We start from the raw sequence: 13,670 nt of genomic DNA on the forward strand, positions 1-13,670 counted from the left end.
ATCCTCTGTATGCAGAGCTAGTGTTCTCTGGATATGTATGGAATATTCACTTTAAGGGGACAAATTTCCCTACTACAGTTCACGGGGAAGAAAACTAACTTCCTCACCCACCAGCCAGGATATTGATTCAGTTTGTGGAGAGCCTTTCAGATACAAAATAATTATTGCAATCTTATCTTAATTTCCTGTGGTAAAGGAATGAAGGCAAAAAGTGAATGAACCGTATTACCCTACCAGTATTTCTGATCCTCGAGGTTTCTTGCAGACTAATAGCAAGCCTATATACACTACATATTGTTTATTTATATAGCATCTTTGATCCAAAGAAATCACAATCCAGTTCATGAGAGATTCAGTGTCAGGATAGCCCTATTCAGTGTTAGGATAGCCCTTGAAGATCTAGTGCAGAACGGCATGCTAACAACTGAGAGTTTATTGTCCTGAGTCTGATCTCGCTCATTTACAGCAGTTTCACATCCATGCATTGCCAGTGACTTCAGCTGAGTCACTCCTGATGCACATCAGTGTAATGGAGAGCAGACTCAGATGTGAAGAGCAAGAAGGTGATTGAAGGTAGCAATATAGAGATGAGAAAAGCCAGATACGTCCGGAAAAGAAGCAAAAACTAGACAACTTCCTAAAATATGCATACTGCATACTGCCATGGTTGCATGAGCACTGAAAGATAATATTACTATATATATATATATATATATATAATTAAAATAAAACCAACCAGCCAATAAAATAGACAAAAAGCAGGGGGGAAGACAGTGTTTGGAAATAGCAGTTAAAAATATGACTTGAAATAAGAAATATCTAAAAATCTTACCTGCACATACTACCATGCATGATAAGAGTTGTGGTTAGTTCTAGCTGTGAAGTTGTTTCCTTTACAGGAATTTCCTTTACCTCAAAGTCATCATCCCTTCCTTTCTCAATGTAGTTGTAAAATGTTCAAACTCAATTTCCGGCTAGTTTTCTCGTAAGAACAGAAAAACTATGTAACCTTCTGATGAAAGACAAGAGCCTGTCATTTCTTTAAAATCTGTTGCTAGCCACACGAAAAGCTTGTGGGCTATTTTGTTTCATTTCACAGCAGGAAGAACAAAGAAAGTTTTTTGGGGGGTGAGGTTTGCCAAAATGCTGATAATGTTTTATAAAATTTACTTTATAAAATTATCTGTTTATAAAATACCAAATCTCTTCAATATACAAAAGATCAGCATGCTTGTATAATAAAGCATAACTGTCAGCAAAATAAGTACATTTTTTTAACCAGTGATCTCTTCAAACTGCTGGATCCCATTGTGACACTGGCAAATCAAGTGCCAGCACATGCCAAGGCCCCTGTGCTTCAATGAACATTGACAAATGAATAGCTGGAAACCAGCTTGGCTCACTTGTGTGTTAGCGTTGTTAAAATAGGTGGTAAGTTTATGAGAAAGCATTTAGTGTTTAGACTTTATGAAATGCTTCTGAGTTACTACACGCATTAATCTCATTTATAATATCTGTATCCCATGTTATAAAGGGTACAGAATATTAAACCAATATTTAAGTGTTTCTTTTGTAATTTTAAAAGTGTTTGCTATTAAACCGGACATACACCCCACCCAGGCAGGAGAGAAGGATTACTAAGTGTGAAATACTAATTTACCACACAAGGTGTCACCTCCTGCCCTACAAAAAAAGCCCATAGACATTGGATGAGCTATTTGGCACGTGAGTGGTCAAGCCACTTTGTTGATTGCTTCCCCCACATCCATGAAGAAGGGATGTGCACAAACACTCGTCCCATCCCACTTTGAGCTCTGGGGGAAGAAAATAAAAATCCCTGACCAGAAGGAACTGTATCACTGTGCTGCTTGGAATTTGGAGTGGGCAACATTTCTAACTTTAAGCAAGGAATCCCCAAGCTGCTTGGCTTGGGTTAGCCCTAAAGGACATACAGAGCTTGCATATCATAGCAGCTTCTATTACTTTTGAAACCTAAGACTAACTCATCTGTGTGTGCATGTTTAGCTCCTTTAGCCTTGTAAATAACTATTTCTTTTTCCTAGTTAATAAATCTTTAGTTAATTACAGGATGGGCTACAAGCATTGTCTTTGGTGAGAGATCTAAAGTACAATTGATCTGGGGTAACTGACTGGTCCTTTGGGACCGGGAGGCATAGGCGCCAACTCCGTGGGTGCTCCGGGGTTCAAACACCCACAGGAAAAAGATAGGAGGTGCTCAGCACCCACCAGCCACAGCTGTTTAGCAGGGCCACCAATCAGCTGCCGATCTGCTGTTCGGCAGCTGGCGGGAGGCACTTGGGGAAGGAGGTGGAGCAGGGGTGGGATGAGCTGAGGCGAGGGCAGGGCCTCGGGGGGAGTAGGCAGAGTAGGGGAGGGAAGAGGTGGAGGGAGGGTGAGGCGTCAGGGAGGAGAGAGGCCTCAGGGCAGAGCTGGGGTGGAGCACCCCTGGGGAAAAATAAAAGTCGGCGCCTGTGCTGGGAGTAAGGGGAATATTCTATTTTTCACACAAGGGACCATCTAATCACAAGGGCAGGTTTGCCTGGGTGGCAAGATAGGCTGTCTGTGACTCCATGGTAAGGCTGTTGTAGTGCTTGAGGCATTTGTACTCGAGACTTGGTTGGTGAAATCTAAGTATGGAACTCACGGCCCGTTTGGGGTTTGTGTCCTGCTTCTTCACAGTCTGCCCTGAGGTTCGCAAAAAGAAAAGGAGGATTTGTGGCACCTTAGAGACTAACCAATTTATCTGAGCATAAGCTTTCGTGAACGTCTCTAAGGTGCCACAAATCCTCCTTTTCTTTTTGCAAATACAGACTAACACGACTGCTACTCTGAAACCTGCCCTGACGTTGACACCAACGTTTCATGAGCCATTCCAGACAGTCTGACACCCACTCCTCAACTGAGCAATATACGCCATATTTCCTGCATCCTATTCTCTGTGCCAAAACAACATGGGCTACCACATCCTGCTCCAGCCTGTTCTCACCCTCCCAGTAAAGCATAGTGACATCACATAGGCCTGACCCTGAACACCCTTCATACAACCTCACAGGCTTCAGTGTGGCTCCATATGGGTCCAGAGGTCCAGCCATGTGAACGCGTCTATCAAAAACATTAGGGCTTGGTCCTTCTCTTTACATATGTAGCTCTTTCTTGCTGCCACAATGGCTTCCCTGACTGTTGGATGCACACTTTGCTCAGGATCTTGCCATCATGAGGAGTAAAATATGGACTTTTTGCTCTAAGAGGGTTATAAAAGTCAGTCCAATATTGCCATAGATTTACACATACACACACATTCCCATGGTCAATGGCCAAGATGCTGAGCACCTTTTGAGAAATGCTGAGTGTCCTCAACATCCAATGCAGTCAATGAGGGTTAGAGGGTGCACAGCACTCCACAGGCAGTCTGCTGCACCTTGCGGAACTGAGCCCTCAGACAGGCAACGATGGTGGGGCCATTTTGTTTTGTTATTTTACTTTTTTTTTTTTTTTTGTATTCTTAGTGCTCATCTACAGTATGCCTGGCATCTGTGAAAAGGTTTGCGCTGTAGGAAAGGAGAAGTTGATTGCTGCCTCTTATGTTTTATTAAATTTAAAAATTACCCTTTTAAAAGTAGAGCTTTCTGATTATTCAAAGCAATCCCCTTTCAGCGCGTTACAAGGATCCTTACTGATCGTCACCTGTACTAATTCTCAAAGCTTTTTAAAGTGATATCTCTAGAATCTCTCAACAAATGTTTCACTGATGACTTGCGACTGCAAACTACTGGTGCTCAAAGCCCAACAAGTGAAAATTAGTCCTTTCAACACAAGGACAGCCATAATATGTCAAAAGCATATGATTATTATTTTTTATATTCATGAAAAACATAGCCCTCCCACCAAGATCAGAGCCCCATTGTGCTAGGCACGATACATACAAATGGTAAGAAGAGACAGTCCCTGCCCCAGTGTGCTTACAATCTAAAAGACAAAACAGACGTAGGTTGGAAGAAAGGAAGGTAATAGTTATCCGCATTTCACAAATGGAGAACTGAGGTGTGGAAAGATCAAGTGACTTGCCCTAGCTTACAACAGAACACTGAATAGGAACGGAAGCCAGGTATTATTAGCCTGAAGCCAGCACCTTGTCCACAAGTCCATTCTTCCTCTCTAGCACTTGGTTCTAGCTCTTGGCGCTTTCATTCCTTTATTTTATGGTCGTTCACACTTGTCAGAAATGTGTACATTGAAACACTTCTCTGCAACGATCCCCCCCCCCCCAAACCTTCTTCTTTACCAGCTGACACACAGGTCAGGTCAACAAACACTATCTAAAAGCGTAGCCATGTCTCACTCCCTCCTTGGGGCATGAATTCCTGAGGAACTCATGGAGCACAACATGGACAAGAGCAGTCAAGCCATGGCTGACACCATTGCATGCAATGGTTATTTCTCTCCCCCACCCCACTCCCATAATACTTACTGCACACTTTTAGGCAGTTTCAAAGTCAGATCCAAGGCTCACAGAATTTGTCAGACCAGTCTGTTTATTAGCAAAGCGCTTTGCCAATGCAAGCAGATATGTGAGCCCTCTGCAAAGGCTCAAGCTAACTTATTTATTTAACATAATTTAACATAAGAGACAAAAGGAAACAGAAACTGACAAATATACATACATATCTTATTTGCATACTAACATTTATCAATCTCCTAGCTCAGTAGGAGCTCTAAGTTAATTAGTTTGAGGACCCATTGTCTCACACTCCTTAATGTTTCCCTTCCTGACAACTATATTTCAACAAACCCACCAGATGCATTTCTTTAATGAATTATAATTTCAATATAATTCATTCTACTTTCACAACAGTGAGTGTAATAATCTCCAAATAATGTATTTGTTTCATTCAAATGTATAGGAAGGAACAGTCCAAAACTCAAACCCTGACCCCTTTGAATACCAGAGATAAAGGTCATATTTGAGCTGCACCAGGCCCTATAGGTTTGATTCTAGAACAGATCTAAGGTTGGAAATAGGGCCAGATTTAAACCTTACATGCCCCTAGGCACAGCATCTTCAGTGCCTCCCATGCCTATAGCTGACCTTTGTGTTTTCCTTAAAAAATGAAACCTTTAACCCACTTTTAACTTTTAGGCACCCCTAGAACTCTGGCACCCCTAGGCACATGCCTACTGTGCCTAATTAGAAATCTGGCCCTGGCTGGAAAGGGTCTAATTTTTTATGGTACCAGTTCAGACAGAGTGGAAGTCTTGGGAGGACAAGTCTCGAAGGGTTCTGAATCAAAGCTTATCACAAGATCAGCTGATCTAATGAGATTTCCACCATTTTGCCTCAAAATCTTATCAGATTTCAAGAATGTCAAATCCAAACCCGAGCCTTAGCTTCTATCCATGTTTTAAAAGTAAGATGGATACTAAAACCATTGTCTCCACCCATCTCTATTTTACAGGACCAGATTAGCTGTATCTCTAAAGCAAGTACGCAGGAGGAAGGAAAAAGGCAAACTCAAGGAGTCTTCCCCTCTCTCCCCTTCTGCCCACCACGTCTTGCATACCTAGTGCAATGACCAAAGGTAATTACAGTGACTCTGCTCAGGAAAGCACAGTGATTACTTCCTGTATGAATAACAGGGGAAAAGATGGGCCCATGGCTCCACCACCTCTGCCCCTTGCTGGCTTGTGAAGCTGACTGACCAAGGAGAGGGGAAAAGAGTGCACACTTACCAGGCAGTGCCTAGAGCGCTGGGAGGGATTGTGCCTCCATAGGTTTGTGATACCCCACTGGGGTAATGTAGCTGCACATCACTCCCATCCTGGGCTCTGGTTAATGCCACACACTCACAGAGTAGGTAAAGAATTTTCCAACCCTTAATTCCGTTTCCTAGCATGAGTCAGAGCTGCTAGTGCTGCTTTAGCAGTAGGCGCCAGAAATTGAGACGGTTGAGAGGAAAATTCACACCTAGCAGACTGTGAAGTCAGGGCGGTTACATGCATATAACAGAGCAGAATTTAGCCCAGTGAATTAAACGCCCCAGTTTCTACTTTGTATTATAGTAGAAGGCACTTCATTCCGTGCAGATTATTCTAATTTGCTGCAGAAAAGTACAAGCCACAGAGTTAGGGAATTTCCCAATCATGGTTGCACCATGCATCATAGGCACTTAGGTAAAAGGCCAGTGTTCTTGTTTTGGTTTTGTTTTTTTTGCTTTAACAGCTGTTATGATTTTAATTCTAACATATATACACATGTTGCGATAGTTACACCATCATTCTGAATGTACTATTATCCACACCACATCACGAGTTACTTAGTCAAGTGTTCCGAGTCGGCTTATGGGCTTTTCAAACCCCAACACTCTATTTGCAAAGTTAATCCTTTAGAAAAGCGGAGCCATGCGTGTAGCCCAGTCCAGTTTAGGACTATCCTCATCTACAGGTGTGCAGCCTGTGACACCACACCCCCAGCATGCATTGCTCCACCTCACTCAGAATGGTCAGGCTGCTATGCAGGCCAAGACTCGTCTCCAGAGGCGGCAGCTCCATATTAAAACGAGGGCAGCTACACTTTGCTACATTTACAAGATAGGTGGAGCTCTCTGGCTCCAGGCAGATTTTCAATCTGCCCATCAGTTGGGCAAAATACAGGCTCCCCTGGTTTATAGCGATCCCCTGGTTTTGATGAACACACACATCCCATCAACAAGAATCACTCAGCAAGAGGGGAGCAGAGTCCTCAGGCCAGCAATTCTGATTTCAGGTTTGAATTTATACCAGGGAGACATTACAGTAATGGAAACATTTTTTAAATAAGTCTATTGCCAATTCACTAAGGCAGCACAACACTCCTGTAGCTCACATTAAGAGCCCCTCCCTCAAAATAAATATACCAAGATCCTTGTAGAACCAGAATGTATGCTCCTCCCCCCACCACCACTCTCTTTCTCTCACACTCTCTCACACACACACACACAGTTAAGATACTGTCTTTAGGAGATACATGGCACAGATCTGGTCAGATATTGCCAGTGAAGGTTCAAACCGGGTCTGAAACTGAAGTCAGAATTTGGTTTTTTGGCATCTTATTGAGGACATGGAGTCCATCTCACGATTCAGAAAGGGGAGAGTGCCCAATTCACATGAAGTCATCTGCATCATTTCCATCCTGGTTGGAAGACATGTTCTCAGACTTCATTAGTGAAGAGTAGCTCCTGAGAACTTCCATTTCTTTCTTTTTCTTCATTTCCTCCTTCTCTTTCCGTTTCACCTCTTGGATCTGGGCTTTTTTCTCATTCCTCTCCTCTCTGTCCCGGGCTTCCTTCTCAGCAGCCAGGTCAGGGAACCGCTCCACTTTGGCCTTCTCTAGCCTGTTCAGTATCTCATTCACCTTCTTCTCCACTGTCACTGTTCTCACATCCTTTTGTCTGTGAAACCCTATCTGTCCCACATCCATGTCAGCCGTTTTCTTCAGGTTGGTCCACGGTGTACACACCACATTGATGTTGTTCATTTTGCAGCCTTGATTGCTATTGGCCTTCACTAGATGGGCGCAGTCTATCAAAACTTCTTTGGGAATATCATCCACTGTTTGCCCCTTGTGTAATCGGAGGTACATGTGTGCAGAGGAGAGCTTATCCACATGAAACCAAATATCTTCAGTCCAGCCATATTTTATCAGGTCTTCATTTTAATATTTATCTTTTCCCATGTAAATCATAGAATCATAGAATATCAGGGTTGGAAGGGACCTCAGGAGGTCATCTAGTCCAACCCCCTGCTCAAAGCAGGACCAATCAATTACCAATCAATTACCAATTGTGTAAACGGAGGGAACAATGCTGGAGGTGAAGTAGAACACCATGGCGGCGGCTGAGTCCGGGCTCCTCAGCTGGCCAGCCCAGGCTGCTCCCGCCTCCGCGGCCCGCTCCCGGCGCGAGGACGCTTGTCTCGCCCCGACTTCCGGCCGGCAAAAGGCCAGTGTTGCATAAGTACCTAGATATAGTAATGTACAGATAGAAAGTCTGTGGGTGGGGACAGAGCAAAGCTAATATCCACAACATGTTGGAGTGTTTTAAAGATATTTTTGAGATCAATTTTCTTAAAACGACATTTACTTTTACAATTTTCAACTTTGTCACTTAGAAAGAAGTGATTTTTTTAAAAAGCTGGTGTCATAAATATAAAGGAAAGAGTAAACCCCTTTAAAATCCCTCCTGGCCAGAGGAAAAATCCTCTCACCTGTAAAGGGTTAAGAAGCTAAAGGTAACTTCGCTGGCACCTGACCAAAAGGACCAATGAGGAGACAAGATACTTTCAAAAGCTGGGAAGAAGGAGAAAAACAAAGGGTCTGTTTGAATCTGTGTGATGTTTTTGCTGGAGACAGAACAGGAATGGAGTCTTAGAACTTAGTACGTAATCTAGCTAGGTATGTGTTAGATTATGATTTCTTTAAATGGCTGAGAAAATAGTTGTGCTGAATAGAACGAATATTCCTGTCTGTGTGTCTTTTTTGTAAATTAAGGTTTTGTCTAGAGGGATTCTCTATGTTTGAATCTAATTATCCTGTAAGGTATCTACCATCCTGATTTTACAGAGGTGATATCTTTTTACTTCTATTAAAAGTCTTCTTGTAAGAAAACTGAATGATTTTTCATTGTTCTAAGATCCAAGGGTTTGGGTCTGTGGTCACCTATGCAAATTGGTGAGGATTTTTACCAAAACTTCCCCAGGAAGTGGGGTGCAAGGGTTGGGAGGATTTTGGGGGAAAGATGTGTCCAAACTACGTTTTTTCAGGAACCCAGATAAAGTTTGGTGGTGGCAGTGGAAATCCAAGGGCAAAGGGTAAAATAATTTGTACCTTGGGGAAGTTTTAACCTAAGCTGGTAAAAGTAAGCTTAGGAGGTTTTCATGCAGGTCCCCACATCTGTACCCTAGAGTTCAGAGTGGGGAAGGAACCTTGACAGCTGGTGTAAGCAGAAGCAACCTGTCATAAAAATAAAGGGAAGGGTAACCACGTTTCTGTATACAGTGCTATAAAATCCCTTCTGGCCAGAAGCAAAACCCTTTCACCTGTAAAGGGTTAAGAAGCTAAGATAACCTCGCTGGCACCTGACCAAAATGACCCAGGGGGAGACAAGATACTTTCAAAGCTGGAGGGGGGAAAACAAAGGGTCTGTCCATGTGATGCTTTTGCCGGAAACAGATCAGGAATGCAGTCTCAGAAACTCTGTTAAGTTAGTAAGTAATCTAGCTAGAAATGTGTTAGATTTCCTTTTGTTTAATGGCTGGTAAAATAGCTGTGCTGGATGGAATGTATATTCCTGTTTGTGTGTCTTTTTGTAACTTAAGGTTTTGCCTAGAGAGATTCTCTATGTTTTGAATCTGATTACCCTGTAAGGTATCTACCATCCTGATTTTACAGAAGTGATTCTTTTACCTTTTCTTTAATTAAAATTCTTCTTTTAAGCACCTGATTGATTTTTCATTGTTCTTAAGATCCAAGGGTTTGGGTCTGTGTTCACCTGTACCAATTGGTGAGGATTTTTATCAAGCCTTCCCCAGGAAAGGGAGTGTCGGGCTTGGGGGGATATTTTGAGGGGAAGACGTCTCCAAGTGGGCTTTTTCCCTGTTCTTTGTTAAACATGCTTGGTGGTGGCAGCATACGGTTCAAGGACAAGCAAAAGTTTGTACATTGGGGAAGTTTTTAACCTAAGCTCGTAAGAATAAGCTTAGGAGGGTCTTTCATGCAGGTCCCCATATCTGTACCCTAGAGTTCAGAGTGGGGAAGGAACCTTGACATGGTGGCAGAGCGGTGGGATCATTTTGAGATTTCTTTTTTTAGATCGTTTTGAGATCATTTTGAACCAGAAGCACAGCAGGATTTTAAAAGGTTTTGTAAAAGAGGATTGCAGCTGTAGATTCTGTGTCTTTGCCTGGAGACAGAGGTGTTAGTTTTTTACAAAGGGATTTTTCTTTTTTGAGCTGGAGTTTCTCTACCTAAAGGCAGGGTAGTTAACTTCCTGCAGGGAAATTCACAAGTTTTTCACAGACCTGAAGAGGTTTTTTTTTTAAGCTGAGAGCAGCTAGAGGGTTTTCTGTCTATTTGCCTGGAGACAGAGGTGTTAGGTTTTTTTTTAAACAAAGGATTTTTCTGTAGGCTGAGAATAGCTGTCAGAGAACATAGGTATCATGTTACAGCACAATTTTGCAAGCCAGGATTTTTGGTTTTGTTTTATGGTTTTCTTTCTAACTCTTGGGTTAGTTAGTTAACAAGGTAAAGTTAGTTAAAAACAGGGAGGCTAGGATGACAGAAACCAAGGCACAACACAAAGTGGAGTTAACCAGACTGGAGGCAGCGAAAGAGGCAGAAAAAGCCCGAGAGGCTGCCCACCAGAGAGCTATGGAGGCAAGGGAAAAGGAACTGGAGGAGAAGGAAAAAGAGAGGAAGCATGCACTGGAAATGGAGAAGCCAAAGGCTCAGCAGAATATACCAGATAATCCTAACAATCTTTACCCAACAATCCACAAATGGGAACGACTATGTCCACAGTATGATGAATCCAGTGATATTACTGAATATTTTCTCACCCTTGAGAGACTGTGCATACTCCATAAAATATCTGAAGCTTACAAGATGACCACATTGGTCGCAAAATTGACTGACATATTCAATAAGATGCCTATTAATGAGGCTTCTGACTATAATAAATTCAAGGACTTGGTTTTAAAGGAATTTCAAGTTACATCTGAAACTTACAGAGTAAAATTTAGAGCCCTTAAGAGAGGACCTGGACTAAGTAATGTGGCTTATATAAACCAGATGAAGGATCTATTAGATAAATGGGTCAAAGGAAGGGGTGTAACTAGCTCTGAAGGAATGAGTTATTTGATGACTCAGGAGCAATTCCTGAATATGTCCAAGGAGGATATAAGACAGTGTTTATGGGATAAGAAAATGGACTCAGCGGAAAGTCTTCCTTCTTATGCTGATCAATATGCGCAGTCCCAGACTGCCAGAAAGGTGGGGCAAACCGGAACAAAACGGGTGGAGGGAAGAGAGAGAAACAACCCTGGTCGCAGTTGGAGGGGATACCAGAAGGGATAACCTCAGACCAAACCCTACTACCGGGGGCAGCCCAAGGCCACAACTACACCCCAAGGAACACTCCAGACACATTATCATCCTGCCACACCATTCTCCAGCAACCCACCTTGCCCCAGTGACCCGTCAGCTGGACGATGTTTTAAATGTAATGAGCTGGGCCATGTAAAGGCCAACTGCCCCAAGAACCCCAAAAGTTCATTGCACCAGAATCACACCAGAGGTCCTCAGGCCCAGATACCTACCAGATACCCTCAGAGCAAAGGGAAACTGAGTGTGGACGGAAAGAAGGTCACCGCGTGGAGGGACACTGGAGCACAACTGTCGGCTATCCATGGTTCCTTAGTGGACCCCAATTTAATTGACCCAGAGGTCCAAGTGACAATTCAACCCTTCAAGTCAAACTCTTTTGACTTGCCTACAGCCAAGTTGCCGGTCCAGTACAAAGGCTGGTCAGGAATGTGGACTTTTGCAATCTATGATGATTATCCCATCCCCATGCTGTTTGGGGGAAGACTTGGCCAATCATGTGAAGCTAGCCAAGAGGGTGGGAATGGTCACCCACAGCCAGGCTAAGCAAACTGTCACGCCTAGCTCTGTTCTGGAAACTTCTACCAGGACCTGGTCAGAGGTGATGAAACCGGACCCCATGCCAACGTCTGCAACAGCAGTAGTGGATCCAGTCAGAGAGACCCAGACAGAGGCAGTCTCAGAACTGGAACCGGCGGAACAACCAGCACCAGACCCATTGCCAGCACTGAATCCAGTACTTGCAACCCCAACACCAGAGGGCCCCACCGAACCTGAACCGGCAGCAGCCGATAACCCTACACAAGAGGCTCAGCCGGAGCCTGAACCCCAACATAGTGTCCCAGCAGAGAGCAGTTCACAGTCAACGGAAACAGCCCCATCACCTGCATCGCTTCCAGAGGGACCAAGCCCAGGTCCACAATCCAATGAGGAAATGATGTCTCCAGCATCAAGGGAACAGTTCCAGACCAAACAGGAAGCAGATGAAAGCCTCCAGAGAGGTTGGACAGCGGCACGGAGCAACCCACCGCCTCTCAGCTCTTCTAAACGATCCAGGTTTGTTGTAGAAAGAGGACTTTTACACAAGGAAACTCTTTCTGGCGAACACCAGGAAGACTGGCATCCTCAGAGACAGTTGGTAGTTCCAACTAAGTACTGGGTAAAGCTATTAAGCTTAGCCCACAATCATCCTAGTGGCCATGCTGGGGTGAAGAGAACCAAAGACCATTTGGGAAAGTCATTCCATTGGGAGGGAATGGGAAAGGATGTTTCTACCTATGTCCGGTCTTGTGAGGTGTGCCAATGAGTGGGAAAACCCCAAGACCAGGTCAAAGCCCCTCTCCAGCCACTCCCCATCATTGAGGTTCCATTTCAGCAAGTAGCTGCGGATATTCTGGCTCCTTTTCCGAAAAAGACACCCAGAGGAAAGCAGTATATACTGACTTTCATGGATTTTGCCACCTGATGGCTGGAAGCAGTAGCTCCAAGCAACACTAGGGCTAAAAGTGTGTGCCAAGCACTAGCAGACATTTTTGCCAGAGTAGGTTGGCCCTCCGACATCCTCACAGATGCAGGAACTAATTTCCTGGCAGGAACTATGGAAAGCCTTTGGGAAGCTCATGGGGTGAATCACTTGGTTCCCACCCCTTACCATCATCAAACAAATGGCCTGGTGGAGAAGTTTAGTGCAACTTTGGGGGCCATGATATGTAAATTCTTAAATGAGCACTCCAATAATTGGGACCTACTGTTGCAGCAGTTGCTCTTTGCCTACAGAGCTGTACCCATCCCAGTTTAGGGTTTTCACCATTTGAACTTGTATATGGCCGCGAGGTTAAGGGGCCATTACTGTTGGTGAAGCAGCAATGGGAGGGGTTTACACCTTTTCCAGGAACTAACATTCTGGACTTTGTAACTAACCTACAAAACACCCTCCAAACCTCTCTAGCCCTTGCTAAAGATATCCTACAGGATGTTCAAAAAGAACAAAAAGCCTGGTATGATAAACATGCCAGAGCGGTCCTTCCAAGTAGGGGACCAGGTCATGGTCTTAAAGGTGCTCCAGGCCTATAAAATGGAAGCATCATGGGAAGGGCCATTCACAGTCCAAGAGCACCTGGGAGCTGTTAATTATCTCATAGCATTCCCCACCTCCAACCGAAAGCCTAAGGTTTACCATATTAATTCTCTAAAGCCCTTTTATTCCAGAGAATTAAAGGTTTGTCAGTTTACAGCCCAGGGAGGAGATGATGCTGAGTGCCCTGAAGGTGTCTACTACGAAGGGAAAAGTGATGGTGGCGTGGGAGAGGTGAACTTCTCCATGACCCTTGGGTGTATGCAGCGACAGCAGATCAAGGAGCTGTGCACTAGCTACGCGCCGACATTCTCAGCCACCCCAGGACTGACTAGACGGGCATACCACTCCATTGACACAGATAATGCTCACCCAATTAGAGCCCAATCTTACCGGGTGTCTCCTCAAGCTAAAACTGCTCTAGAACGGAAGATCCAGGATATG

General features: G+C 44.0%; 1 pseudogene across 1 annotated transcript; it reads right to left on the reverse strand.

The window, feature by feature from the left end:
• Positions 1–7,123: 7,123 nt before the first annotated feature.
• LOC311514863 (coiled-coil domain-containing protein 25 pseudogene) lies at positions 7,124–7,729 on the reverse strand (annotated as a pseudogene). The gene has a single exon. The product of its transcript is annotated as a coiled-coil domain-containing protein 25 pseudogene (transcript).
• Positions 7,730–13,670: the final 5,941 nt, after the last annotated feature.

The sequence above is a fragment of the Lepidochelys olivacea genome (genome assembly GCF_965140295.1).
Source record: "Lepidochelys olivacea isolate rLepOli2 genome assembly, chromosome: 1".
Taxonomy (NCBI): domain Eukaryota; kingdom Metazoa; phylum Chordata; order Testudines; family Cheloniidae; genus Lepidochelys; species Lepidochelys olivacea.